The following is a 13,063-nucleotide window of genomic DNA, read 5'->3' on the forward strand; positions in this document are numbered from 1 at the left end:
AGCCGCTACTATTCGGTCGAGTAGCAACTCAATTGGCTTCACGAGGCTGAGTGCACCCCGAAAAATGGTCACCCATCCAAGTTCCGGCCACGCCCGACAGCATTTAACTTCGGTGATCTGACGGGAACTGGTGTATTCACTGAAGCAACGCCGTTGCTACTTTGTCGAGTAGGCACGTAAAATTCCGCTTTAAAAATAATTTTGTTTATGGCACGAAAGAAACCGACGCTTTCGGTCCACATTGGACATCGCATAAAAGACGTGATGAGCAGTGTTCTTTGGGTTGACTCCAGCTACACACTGTAAACACAAAATTGCAAATATTTGCCGAAGCGCCAGAGAAAAGGCGCCTGATGGCTTTTAGGAGAGACGTCCGGTTTATATCGTAGATATCATCCCGTGTATCGCGAATAATGTGTCTGAAATGTGCAGGAATTCCACTGTTCAGCTTATTCTCAGCGTCACATTCTGTAGCTCCTGGTAGAATGGTGTGAACGGTCATTGAAAACAATATACGTAAGACGGTCTGGGACGTGATCGAAGAAATATAAATGAGGCTGGCATGTTATTCAAACAAATCATCGGTAAACGATCTCCTCGAGGTTGACAACCGTGAATTAAGAGACCCTGAACGTGTTGAACATGATACGATTACGTGAACTACCCACGGAATACGGTCGACGTCGTAGTATAAGATATGTCATATGCTCTAGCAAGTGTCGTTGACATATGCCCCGATCTCCTTCGACAGTCTGCAAAATGCGTTCTTTCTGGTTAGACGTACAAATCTATTTTGCTCTACTTCTACGGCTATATCTACATCTAATGTACTACTCTGGAATTCATACTTAAGTGTTTGGCAAATAATTCACAGCAGCACTTTATTTCTCGACCGTTTCTCTCTCGAATAGCATGTGCAAAAACGAACGCCTAAATCTTTCCGTGCAAGGTCTGATTTCCCTTATTTTACTAATGGTCATTTCTCTATATGTAGGCTGCAGTCCACAAAATATTTTAACATCCGGAGACCATTGCAGTTTCGTGAAAAGCTCTCGTCTCATCATAGAACACCATTGTTTTAATGATTTCCACCCCAACTCGCGTATTATAACCGTGATACCCTCTCCCCTATTTCGCGATAATACAAAAATAAAGGTGCCCTTCTTTCAACTTTTTGAAGTTTTCCGTCAGTCCTATCTCACAGTCCTCACAGCTTCACTTCTGCCAGTATGAAGTCTCCTACCTTCCAAACTTTGCAGAAGCTCTCCTGCGAACCTTACAGAACTAGCACTCCTGGAAGAAAGGATATTGCGCAGACATGGCTTAGCCGCAGCCGGGGGGATCTTTCCAGAATAAGATTTTCACTCTGCAGCGGATGTGCGCTGATATGACGGTAGAGCACACTCCGCGGCAGAGTGAAAATCTCATTCTGAAAACATCCCCCAGGCTGTGGCTAAGCCATGTCTGCGCAATATCCTTTCTTTCAGGAGTGCTAGTTCTGCAAGGTTCGCAGGAGAGCTTCTGTAAAGTTTGGAAAGTAGGAGACTTCATACTGGCAGAAGTGAAGCTACAAGAGCAATCAAACAACATTGGATTGACGAAGGTGCTCTTTGGAATTGAAATGCCTGCTCCTAATTTGTAATTGATAAGTTAAGCCAACACATGATGCTTATGGCACATAGGAAACTTACATGACCGGCGATCTTCATTTCGCGGAGTGAAAGTTTTGAGAACTTTTAATTCTTTAAGGACTCGCCCAAATTTATTCCCTCCATTGTATATCGCGCGTAAGTCCATAATAAGAGACGATATACAGGGTGAAAAAAACTACTTGTACAAAATTTTAGTGTTTCGAGGAGAGAAGCGGAAACATTTTTTTATGGGAAAAAATGTCTCAGGTGCACTGTTTCCTCACTAAGGGTCCATGAAGGAGTTGCAGCAAGTGACATGAACAGTGTTTTAGAGATGTTGCTTGAAATTCCCCTGTTTCCATTAATGCATGAGTGGCATCTGCATGCTAACGATTATGTAACGCGCAAGGAACAATCAGGTGTTTCCCGAATAATGGCTGCAGCTTCTGCCAAACGGGCTACCGGCTTTTCTGGACTGTCTGTCGGTATCTAGTATACCGGACCATTCATCACCTTAGCACAAAAATAAATTCATATGAGGTCAGCAACGCCTCTGAAACAATATTCATAACACGGCAGTTCGAATATCTCCACTGAATGCCAATAGCGTCAAAACCTTCCTGGACACGTAGCGTGGAAACGTTGGACCTGTGACATTTTCGGCACTTAAAGATGTTTTTCTTTTTATCATCTCTAAACACTCCAAAATTTTGAATACGTTGTTTTCTGCACCCTATATTTATTGGTGTTTTGCAAATAAATAGTACTACATTAGTATATACTGACATAAAGTTATTTTCATCAAATTAAAGTGTTAAGGGTGACATAATTATGATTCCTCCCGTTTCTCTCGATGTTCGAGGCTTTATCGTGAAAAACATACAACTTTACGCTACAAAGTATTGGCCATCCCTGGCCACTACTTTCTCCCTTCTTTCGGACATTGTAGGAATCCTGCGGCGGAAGAACTGGGCATCTTTTGCGGAGGTCCAATTTTACTCCTTCTCATATGACCAGAAGTGCTGCACAGCCACGCCGTGTGCCATTGATCAGAAAAGATAGTAGTCAGAGGGAGCAAGGTCTGGAGAATACGGCGGGTGGGGCAGGACTTCCCATTTCATCGTTTCCAAGTATGTTTTGACGGGTTTAAAGACCTGCGGTCAAGCACTGTCATGCTGCAAAATCACCTTTTCGTGTCTGTCGCTGTATTGTGTTCGTTTGTCTTTCAGTGCTATTTTCAAACGCATGGATTGCTTTCTATATCGATCTTCTGTGATTGTTTCCATCGGTTTCAGCAGGTTCGGAAAACCTTCTCTCTTCCGCCGCCACATCTGTGTTAGGCGTCCAAATCACAGTGCTTGAAGCGTTGAATCCATTCTCTGAGCGTTCTTGCACCCAGAATTCTATGAGCCTCACCCACAGCTTTCTTTCTGTTAAAGCAGAAAACTAAAACTTCCAGCATATGACGAGAACTGGGCTCATGTTGACATATTCAATCGAGAGTAACTTTGTGATGCTATCACAAATCGACTAGTATTTTGATGGCGTTGTTTCCACAAATGCCCAAGCTTACTGTATGACACCACCTGCACCACCACTTGCAGCTACTGCCATCTATTGCAAAACGACGGCAACAAAGTTGTAGACTTAATAATTAAAGAGCAAAAAATAAGCTCCACCTATGTCCTTCGCTTTGATTAGTACGCTACACAAATTCACGGTTTTGATGCTACCTTGCAAACACTTTGAGGCTCTCCAGTCCCTTGATACGCACCTATGCGGCTAACCCTAAGGTATTAGATGCCCTCCGTCTGTTACGCATCTCAGCACTACACGAGCCTTCGTGCGACCGCGTGGGCTGACAAGATAACAGCGAGCAGCTCATGTACACGGCCATGCTCACAGCCAACTTCCCCGCGCTTCTTTTGCGAGTGACAAATAATGACGCGAAGTATCCCCTGTCTTGTCTTTAAACTTGTCTGTATTGTTTATATGTGGATATAATATCACACGAAGTAATTTTGGGCAACTACAGAAAACCCAAATACAAATGGCTGATCGCGGGTTTGAACCCCAACCTCACGAATAAAATTGTAGTGTTTCAACCAATTCGACAGCTTGCACAGTTAAAAGTAGAAGACTGGAAGTTTGATTTTTCTCCTAATTACTCTGTATGACGCATATGAGCACTTCATATCAGATTAGTAATGTTAGTACTGGATATAAAGCTTAATAGTTTGCGCAAAATCAGAATCCATTTTGCACGCTCGCTACATAATCATTTCATTGTTCATGTTATATATTAAGCCGGCAGGTGTGGCCGAGCGGTTCTAGGCGCTTTAGTCTGGAACCGCGCGACCGCTACGGTCGCAGGTTCGAATCCTGCCTCGGGCATGGATGTGTGTGATGTCCTTAGGTTAGTTTGGTTTAAGTAGCTCTAGGTTCTAGGGGACTGGTGACCTCAGAAGTTAAGTCCCATAGTGCTCAGAGCCATTTTATTGTTATATATTAATGGCATGGCAGATAACAGTAATGTCAGACATTTCGCAGGTTATGGTATTGTCTATAATGATCTGAGAAGCTTACACACATATCCCATCAGATCCAGATCAGATTTCAAAATAGTGGAAAGTTTGACAAATTGGTTTAAATATAAAAAAATTTATGACTATGGCTGATTCTCTAAACTCACACTAGATTTACAATTTCTGGGAATATGAAACGGAAAGATCACTTGGACTCAGTCGTGGGAAGAACATGTGGCAGAGTGCGGTTCATTGGTAGGATACTAGGAAAATTCAGTGTCTCAAAATTTCGAGAATCAACTTGCTCTCTGCTACGTGTGTTGAGCGAAAAGACCGTGAAAGCTAAAGTAGAGATATTAGAGATCAGACGAAGAGTAACCAACAGTCGTTCTCCACGTGACCCATTCGCTATTGGAAGAGTAAGGGAGAAAGTGAAAGTGAGGTAATGTTACCTGTGGGGTGTAAATGTAAACAAAACATCTACAAAGGAGGCTGATTACAAATGACCCGTGTGACGCACCGTAGACTATGCTGAACTGTTTGGGTCCCATTCGAAATAGGAGTAACAGTGGCTATTGAAAATTTAGAAAGAAGAGCAGCGCGGATGGTCTCAGGTTCGTTTCACTCACGGGAGAACTTTGCGTGAACGCTGAAAAACCGAATAGGCGGGCGTTTGGAGATAACGTCAACTGTACCACGAAAGCCTGCTTATAAACTTTCATGAAACCGTAGTAAGTGTCTAAGGATAAACGAAGACCCTCTACGTATTGGTTCCATAGGGACCACGAAGGTAAGATTGGCTGGTTCAAATGGCTCTAAGCACTATGCGACTTGACTTCTGAGGTCATCAGTCGCCCAGAACTTAGAACTAATTATTCCTAACCAACCTAAGGACATCACACACATCCATGCCCGAGGCAGGATTCGAACCTGCGACCGTAGCGGTCGCTCGGTTCCAGACTGTAACGCCTAGAACAGCACGGCCACTCCGGCCGGCGAAGGTAAGATTAATCACACCATACACAGAGACAATGAAGCAGTCATTCCTTCCACGCTCCACACGTGAATGGTACAGGAAGAATCCCTAAGACATGGTACGACTGGAAATACTCTCCAGCATGTGCTTCCCGGTGTTTTGCAGACTATGGATACGGATAAAGATGTCTTGGCCGCTATGAATCGCACTACCGCTGCAATCTGACAAATTATCTGGCAGCCGCCTGCCCGACTCACCTGTGGCGTCCGGCGGCTGCCGCCATGGCGGCAGTAAGTCTCTCGTCGGCCGTCGCACTGGGAGCAGAGCAGCTGACTGCTGGTACGTCTGCTCGCTGCCGCGCCGACACCGCTACTGCCTCAGACAGGCTCCGCTGCAGCTGCCGCGCCTGGCCCCCGCAGCGTAGGCAACACACTACACACCGTGTCCCCTCGTACCGGCACGCCCACCTCTGTCTCCTCCTCGCTGCAAGTACTCCGTCGCTACAACACTCGTGCAAAGCATTCCCCTGTTGATTTTAGCAGAGTGGTCAGCTCGTCTAACTGCCATGTAGCGGGCCCGGGTTCGATCTCCGGCCGGATCGGAACTTTTTTCTCTCAGGGACTGCGTGTCATGTTGTCCTCATGATCATTTCATCATAATCGACACGTAAATCGCTCAGTTTGGCGTCAGCTGAAAAGACTTACAACTAGGTGGTCGAATTTCCCCAGGTGGGCTTCGTGGCTATCAACGCCATACGACCATTTCATTTCATTTTCGCTTTAATTAGGAAAATTTCAAATTATTGCAAAAAAATTCAGAAAAAAAATTAGTAAAAGTCTTGAGACGACAGATTATTCACACATTTTCTTAAGTGTTAATCCGACAACTGGTTGGCAGCAATTCTTCTTCAAAACTTCTTTCTGTTGTTTGTAAGTCTCTTTAATTTCTCATGCGAAGCGTCTCGTACATCACAGCTGATCTGTTTGGAGCAATGCAGTCTAACTCTGCCTCGCCTTCTATTGCCTCGAATAATTAATTCTTTTTCATTAGCCAGGAAAGATATTGTTTTGGTGCAGTTGGCCATAGTGTTGGTAGAAGAGAACTTGGTTCACATATTCTTCTAAGGGTTTTTCATTTGTGAGCTTTGCTTTCCGCGAGATTTTTTACATCATGTTGCAGCAACAGTTTTTAAATAACTCCAGATTTTTCTTCTCACATGCACAAACAATTCATATTTTCGTGCTATACGTGGCTACGCTCCAGTCAAAGAACGTAACAAGACTTTTTGGTCTCAAAGTTCTGGATCTTCGATCCAAGCAATATCTTTTTCTTGTAACAGACTGCCTTTGTTCGTGCAGTTCTGCCCTTTATGTCAGCTGAACGTGCACAGGGGCTCCTTCCGTCAGAGGTTCGAGTCCTCTCACGGGCATGGGTGTGTATGTTGTCCTTAGTGTAAGTTAGTTTCAGTTCGATTAAGTAGTGTGTAAGCTTAGGGACCGATGACCTTGGCAGCTTGGTCCCTTAAGATCTTACCACAAATTCCCAATTTCTTTTTTTTGCGTTCGCTCTCTTTACTGCTTTTAGTAATTAAAGGTATTTATTTGTCGTTAACTGCAATGTCTACTGCGATAGGTTGGCGCTTGCATGCCATAATTTCGGCCTTCCTTGCGTTAATTTTGACTTTACGCTTCTTTATCTCGATATTCATGTTTGATAACTTTTGTCCAGTTTCCCTTCGTTTTCCACTATGGTAGTTATGTCGTCAGCATATAATTTAATTCTGTTTTCCACTCCATTATTTTTTTCTCTACCATATCCTCTTTTTTCGCCTCTCGGGGTAGTCGCGTGGTCTCATGCGCCTTGCCACAGTTCGTGCGACTCCCCCCCCGTCAAACATTCCAGTCCTCCCTCGGGCACGGGTGTGTGTGTTTGTTTAAGTTAAATTAAGTAGCGTGTAAACCTAGGTACCGATGACCTCACCAGTTTCGTCCCATAGGAACTTACCTCAAATTTCCAAAACTTTCCTCTTTCCGCGTTGCACTCGCGAGAGACAAACGACGGTGTTGAATATCCTCTGGCATGCACTCTAAACGTGACAATAGATCAAAAAAGAATCAAAGATGAGATTAGCGATAAACGTAACATTAGAATTGGAGTCCTCTGCTACATTATAGACAAGAGAACAGCGAGAGAGGAAACATGAAAGACACAGAAAGTAGATTAGAACAGATAAAGATAAGACTTTTCATCAAAGAAAAAGTGTACTTTTATCAAAAAGGTATTATTTTTAAAGATGGATGTCTTGAACACAACATTGTATCAATGAATCATGGACACTAACAAAAGCATAAAAAAAGAGAATCTAAACGTTTGATGTATTGCAGAAAAATGCTGAAAACTAAGTGGAGTGATAAGTTAAACACAGGAAATTCTCCGCAGAATCGTCGAATACTCTTATATGGATAACAGTAACTAAGAGACATGTTAGGAAATGTGTCTATACATCAGAGAACATTCAACAAATAAGGGTGGACATTGGGTGTAAGTGTTACCCTGAGGTGAAGAAGTTGATACAAGAAAGGAAGTTGTGGCGGGCCACATCACCCACTCGAACACTCTGGTGACAAAAAGAATCTGCACTTACGGTTCTTGTCTGTCTTCCTACACACACACAAACACACACACACACACACACACACACACACACACACACACATACAGCACAGCACACAGTATAGCACAGACGCTCTAACACCGCAACAACATCGGTTAAACAGATGCCTGTCAACATGGAATTTTATATTACCGTATAGAAGTTAAGCATAATCGGAAACAGAGGAAATAGTATAGGGAATAGCATGAACAATCACAATGAAGAACGGACAACGTTAGTCCACAACTTAGAATTGCCCTGTTCATATAGAAGCGGATTACTCCCTGCCAATGTGGTTCAAAAATCAAATGAGTTCATTGGAAATTGGAAATTTGTAGTGAGGTCTTAAGGACAACACACACACACACACACACACACACACACACACACACACACACACACACACACACGCCCGAGGGAGGACTCGAACCTCCGACGATGAGTGCATTCTAACAGTAATATGTCAGTAGTGTTTGCTCTTAAATTATGAGTAGAGTATAGTCCGTTGGCATAGTTTTGAAGTTAATGCCACCAACACCTTTTAAAGACACCGTACTGTTCGAGAGAGACAGACCTGCGAACCAGTTCCCAGACACACTATTTATCCGTGGCTCAGAGCAGCTTGTCTGCATGCCATAATTCCGGCAGTGTGTGTCTCAGGCTCACTGCGCACAGAGAATGGCCCGTTTAACGTGAAGATAGAATCATGATGAGTGGTGAAATGAGCTCTTCACAGAAGAATGCATTTCAGTGTACAGAATGACTCTCGACGCACATCAGTCTAGAGGAAAACTGACAGTCGGTGTTGCTGCAGACCAACCAGAGTCGGCCTACGACATCAGTAGCGTGCGATCGACTCTGCGGATATCACCTGCCCGAGGCAGCAGGCAGAGCTATCGGCGGATTAACCTGCTGTTCCATGAGCGACCACACTCGTGAGCGCTCTAGTTGGTCAGCCTCGGTGGTCACTGCCTTGCTGGCAGGGCATCTGGCAGCACGAGCGGAGAAAAAAGAATACCAAAAAACAGAAGTCACCCACAAGAAATGGCTCTGAGCACTATGGGACTTAACATCTGAGGTCATCAGTCCCCTAGAACTTAGAACGACTTAAACCTAACTAAACTAAGGACATCACACACGTCCATGCCCGAGGCAGGATTCTAACCTGCGACCGTAGCGGTCGCGCGGTTCCGGACTGAGCGCCTAGAACCGCTAGACCACCGCGGCCGGCTAAAGAAATTCATTTTACACTTCCTGGATCACTATTCTAATCCGCTACTATGTCGCAACTTGTGAAAAGAGTGTGACGGTCCCCCTAGGGCAAGAGTCATACGTTATTTTAATCCTCAAATATATTGTAAATGTAGGGAAATTTGTTCACCACTTCTGCTGAGCGGGCAGGCTAACTAGAACTAAGGAGTTGTATTTGTGCTCATTTTGGTGAAAAAACTATTTATTGTAACGAGCCAGGCCGTGTTCAGAGGTGCTGAGAGAAATTAAATTACCCTGCACACGTCTATGTGAGCAACGACAGCCGCCCGACAATACCGCCCTCCAAAGAACGTCGGCGCGCGTTTCCACTGTACGAAAAGCAAACAAAAATGTATATAATTCGTTCGTTGTATTACATTCTTATAGAGTGATGTGGATCGCTCAGAATATGCCAGGCCAGTCCTAATTGGATTAATAGTGTACTTCAAGTATTTCCGACATTTAAAAGATAGGGATATACGTTGCACAGTGCTTGTGTTTCTTTATGGAACAATATACCAGACTAAGTTACAGCAGTTGAGTGATTTTTCTTCGTAATTGCAAGTGACTGTGTTGAATCAGAAGTTTAATTTATTGGTTAACATTCTCACTGGTAACCAGTGATGAGGAGCAAATCTGATGCAATCTGTTATTGTCCTCATTGCTGCATTTAGCTGAACATCGATTTTATTCACATGAACGAAAACACTCGCTAACGCAACGTACCTTAAGCTGTACGTTTCCCTGGGATGTGCTAAACGAGTATCAAATCTATAGTCAGGCCTATCTTTTAAAGATTTCCTGGCTTAAACATGAATGCGCAACTACATCACAACGTTTCTTCTTGGGACAAATCAAACAGATATCTGGGTCATAACATACGAATAGTGCTGCTGATCATGTCTGATAAATTATTTATGTATTTGAGAACATTAGGGATCCACTACCCTGCGACATGTTGATGTCATCCTCGTTTCCAGTGAATATTTTCCTTCCAATATAGCCAATTCTACATCTGCGAAGGTAGTCCGCATAATTTAGTACTCGACGATGTGGCACAGTGTTTAACACTCTTCTGTAGTCAAGGAAGAAGGGGACTGCCTATCCACTTGCACCTACTGTTTGAAAGATATACACTCCTGGAAATGGAAAAAAGAACACATTGACACCGGTGTGTCAGACCCACCATACTTGCTCCGGACACTGCGAGAGGGCTGTACAAGCAATGATCACACGCACGGCACAGCGGACACACCAGGAACCGCGGTGTTGGCCGTCGAATGGCGCTAGCTGCGCAGCATTAGTGCACAGCCGCCGTCAGTGTCAGCCAGTTTGCCGTGGCATACGGAGCTCCATCGCAGTCTTTAACACTGGTAGCATGCCGCGACAGCGTGGACGTGAACCGTATGTGCAGTTGACGGACTTTGAGCGAGGGCGTATAGTGGGCATGCGGGAGGCCGGGTGGACGTACCGCCGAATTGCTCAACACGTGGGGCGTGAGGTCTCCACAGTACATCGATGTTGTCGCCAGTGGTCGGCGGAAGGTGCACGTGCCCGTCGACCTGGGACCGGACCGCAGCGACGCACGGATGCACGCCAAGACCGTAGGATCCTACGCAGTGCCGTAGGGGACCGCACCGCCACTTCCCAGCAAATTAGGGACACTGTTGCTCCTGGGGTATCGGCGAGGACCATTCGCAACCGTCTCCATGAAGCTGGGCTACGGTCCCGCACACCGTTAGGCCGTCTTCCGCTCACGCCCCAACATCGTGCAGCCCGCCTCCAGTGGTGTCGCGACAGGCGTGAATGGAGGGACGAATGGAGACGTGTCGTCTTCAGCGATGAGAGTCGCTTCTGCCTTGGTGCCAATGATGGTCGTATGCGTGTTTGGCGCCGTGCAGGTGAGCGCCACAATCAGGACTGCATACGACCGAGGCACACAGGGCCAACACCCGGCATCATGGTGTGGGGAGCGATCTCCTACACTGGCCGTACACCACTGGTGATCGTCGAGGGGACACTGAATAGTGCACGGTACATCCAAACCGTCATCGAACCCATCGTTCTACCATTCCTAGACCGGCAAGGGAACTTGCTGTTCCAACAGGACAATGCACGTCCGCATGTATCCCGTGCCACCCAACGTGCTCTAGAAGGTGTAAGTCAACTACCCTGGCCAGCAAGATCTCCGGATCTGTCCCCCATTGAGCATGTTTGGGACTGGATGAAGCGTCGTCTCACGCGGTCTGCACGTCCAGCACGAACGCTGGTCCAACTGAGGCGCCAGGTGGAAATGGCATGGCAAGCCGTTCCACAGGACTACATCCAGCATCTCTACGATCGTCTCCATGGGAGAATAGCAGCCTGCATTGCTGCGAAAGGTGGATATACACTGTACTAGTGCCGACATTGTGCATGCTCTGTTGCCTGTGTCTATGTGCCTGTGGTTCTGTCAGTGTGATCATGTGATGTATCTGACCCCAGGAATGTGTCAATAAAGTTTCCCCTTCCTGGGACAATGAATTCACGGTGTTCTTATTTCAATTTCCAGGAGTGTAGTACTAGACTGGCTAGTTTCAGCCCAGAAGTGGGCGACGTCCGTTGCATTAAGAGCTACCGACATTATGTCATTGTGGCTGCATTGGATGAAAAAAATAAGCACAGGACCATATGTGTTCGGTTGTCTGGAGCTCACCAAATTTGCACTGGTTAGGAGCTATTGCGTATCTCCATTTTTGAAGATTTGCTTTCGAACTTGTTGTTCTTGTTCGTAGTCTACCATGGGATTCTGAAGTTTCCCAGTTTTAGCGATGGTTGATTATAACATGAAACTTAGATTCGCCTAGAGCGAGAAAAAATGTTATTTTCAAGTACGGAAATACTCTGAAATTGCAGTTACAGCTCCTCAAAATAACTGTACACTCTAACAAGGAGACTGCAAGCTCAGTAAAAGCAGCCACCAATAATGTAAGCAGAATCTCAGTAGTGTTCGCATTTAACAAGCCTGTGAAGCATCTCGATTAGTAAGGGCGCCTATTGTGTCGGAGAACAATTTGCAAGTCTCGTAATGAGTTGCGGATGGGTATGCGAGGCCAACTAGGCGTCGACAGAAAGCACTCCACAAATGATCACCTGATAGTCACTGCACTCTGCGGGCTGTGTACCCGCCCAACAAGTGGACTAGCAGACACGCCCTGCGTAAATGACTATTATCTTCTTGCACGAATCGTGTCGTATAATGATACAAAATACGACAGAGGTAAAATACTGCCCACCACTACATTATATTTAACCATGATCCGCTTTCCTTATCAGGTTACGTAATTTTGGTAGCATTCTCACATCAATGCAAAGAGCAAAACCTGTTCTTAATGGCACTGTACTCAGACAGCACTTACAATGCATGCGATATATTTCTGAAATGCTTCAGGAGAAACGGTGTTCTATTTTGATCGTACGGTTTTTACACTGACTGCTTTCACGGACGTGATATGCGGAAGTGGGACGTTACTAATATCTTGAAGTACTGCATTCAACTACGAGGTATTTTTGTTCTTGTTGAACTACGAGTATCGAGAGGACAAGCATCATTCTTCAAGTTCAGTGCAACGAGATTATATTTAAATTTTTCACCCCGACTAAAATACGTTTAAACGATCTTCATCGCACTGAACGTGGAGAGTCCCTGATGTCAAAACGATACTGCTTAAGAGGAGAAAACAATTTTCTGACGTTATCCCGTACACGGTGCAAATGTTCCTGGCTACCTCCGTTGTTGTCACCTCTCTACTGAACGGAAACAGAAGAATATGTCAAAAATGTCCCGATTTCTCCACTGGGCACTCCATTTTCTAGCGTCCACAGGTCCACTAACTATCTCCTAATAACAAAATGCAAACTCAGACAGCAACAGTGAGCTACAAATAAAAATGACAATCGATAAACAAACTCCTAGCAACCGGAATAACATGCAAAACCAAAACGTTACCAACTTGTGCGCCAGCATAATATATGACAATAAGATTGA

Source organism: Schistocerca cancellata, chromosome 3 (genome assembly GCF_023864275.1).
Source record: "Schistocerca cancellata isolate TAMUIC-IGC-003103 chromosome 3, iqSchCanc2.1, whole genome shotgun sequence".
Classification (NCBI taxonomy): Eukaryota; Metazoa; Arthropoda; class Insecta; order Orthoptera; family Acrididae; genus Schistocerca; species Schistocerca cancellata.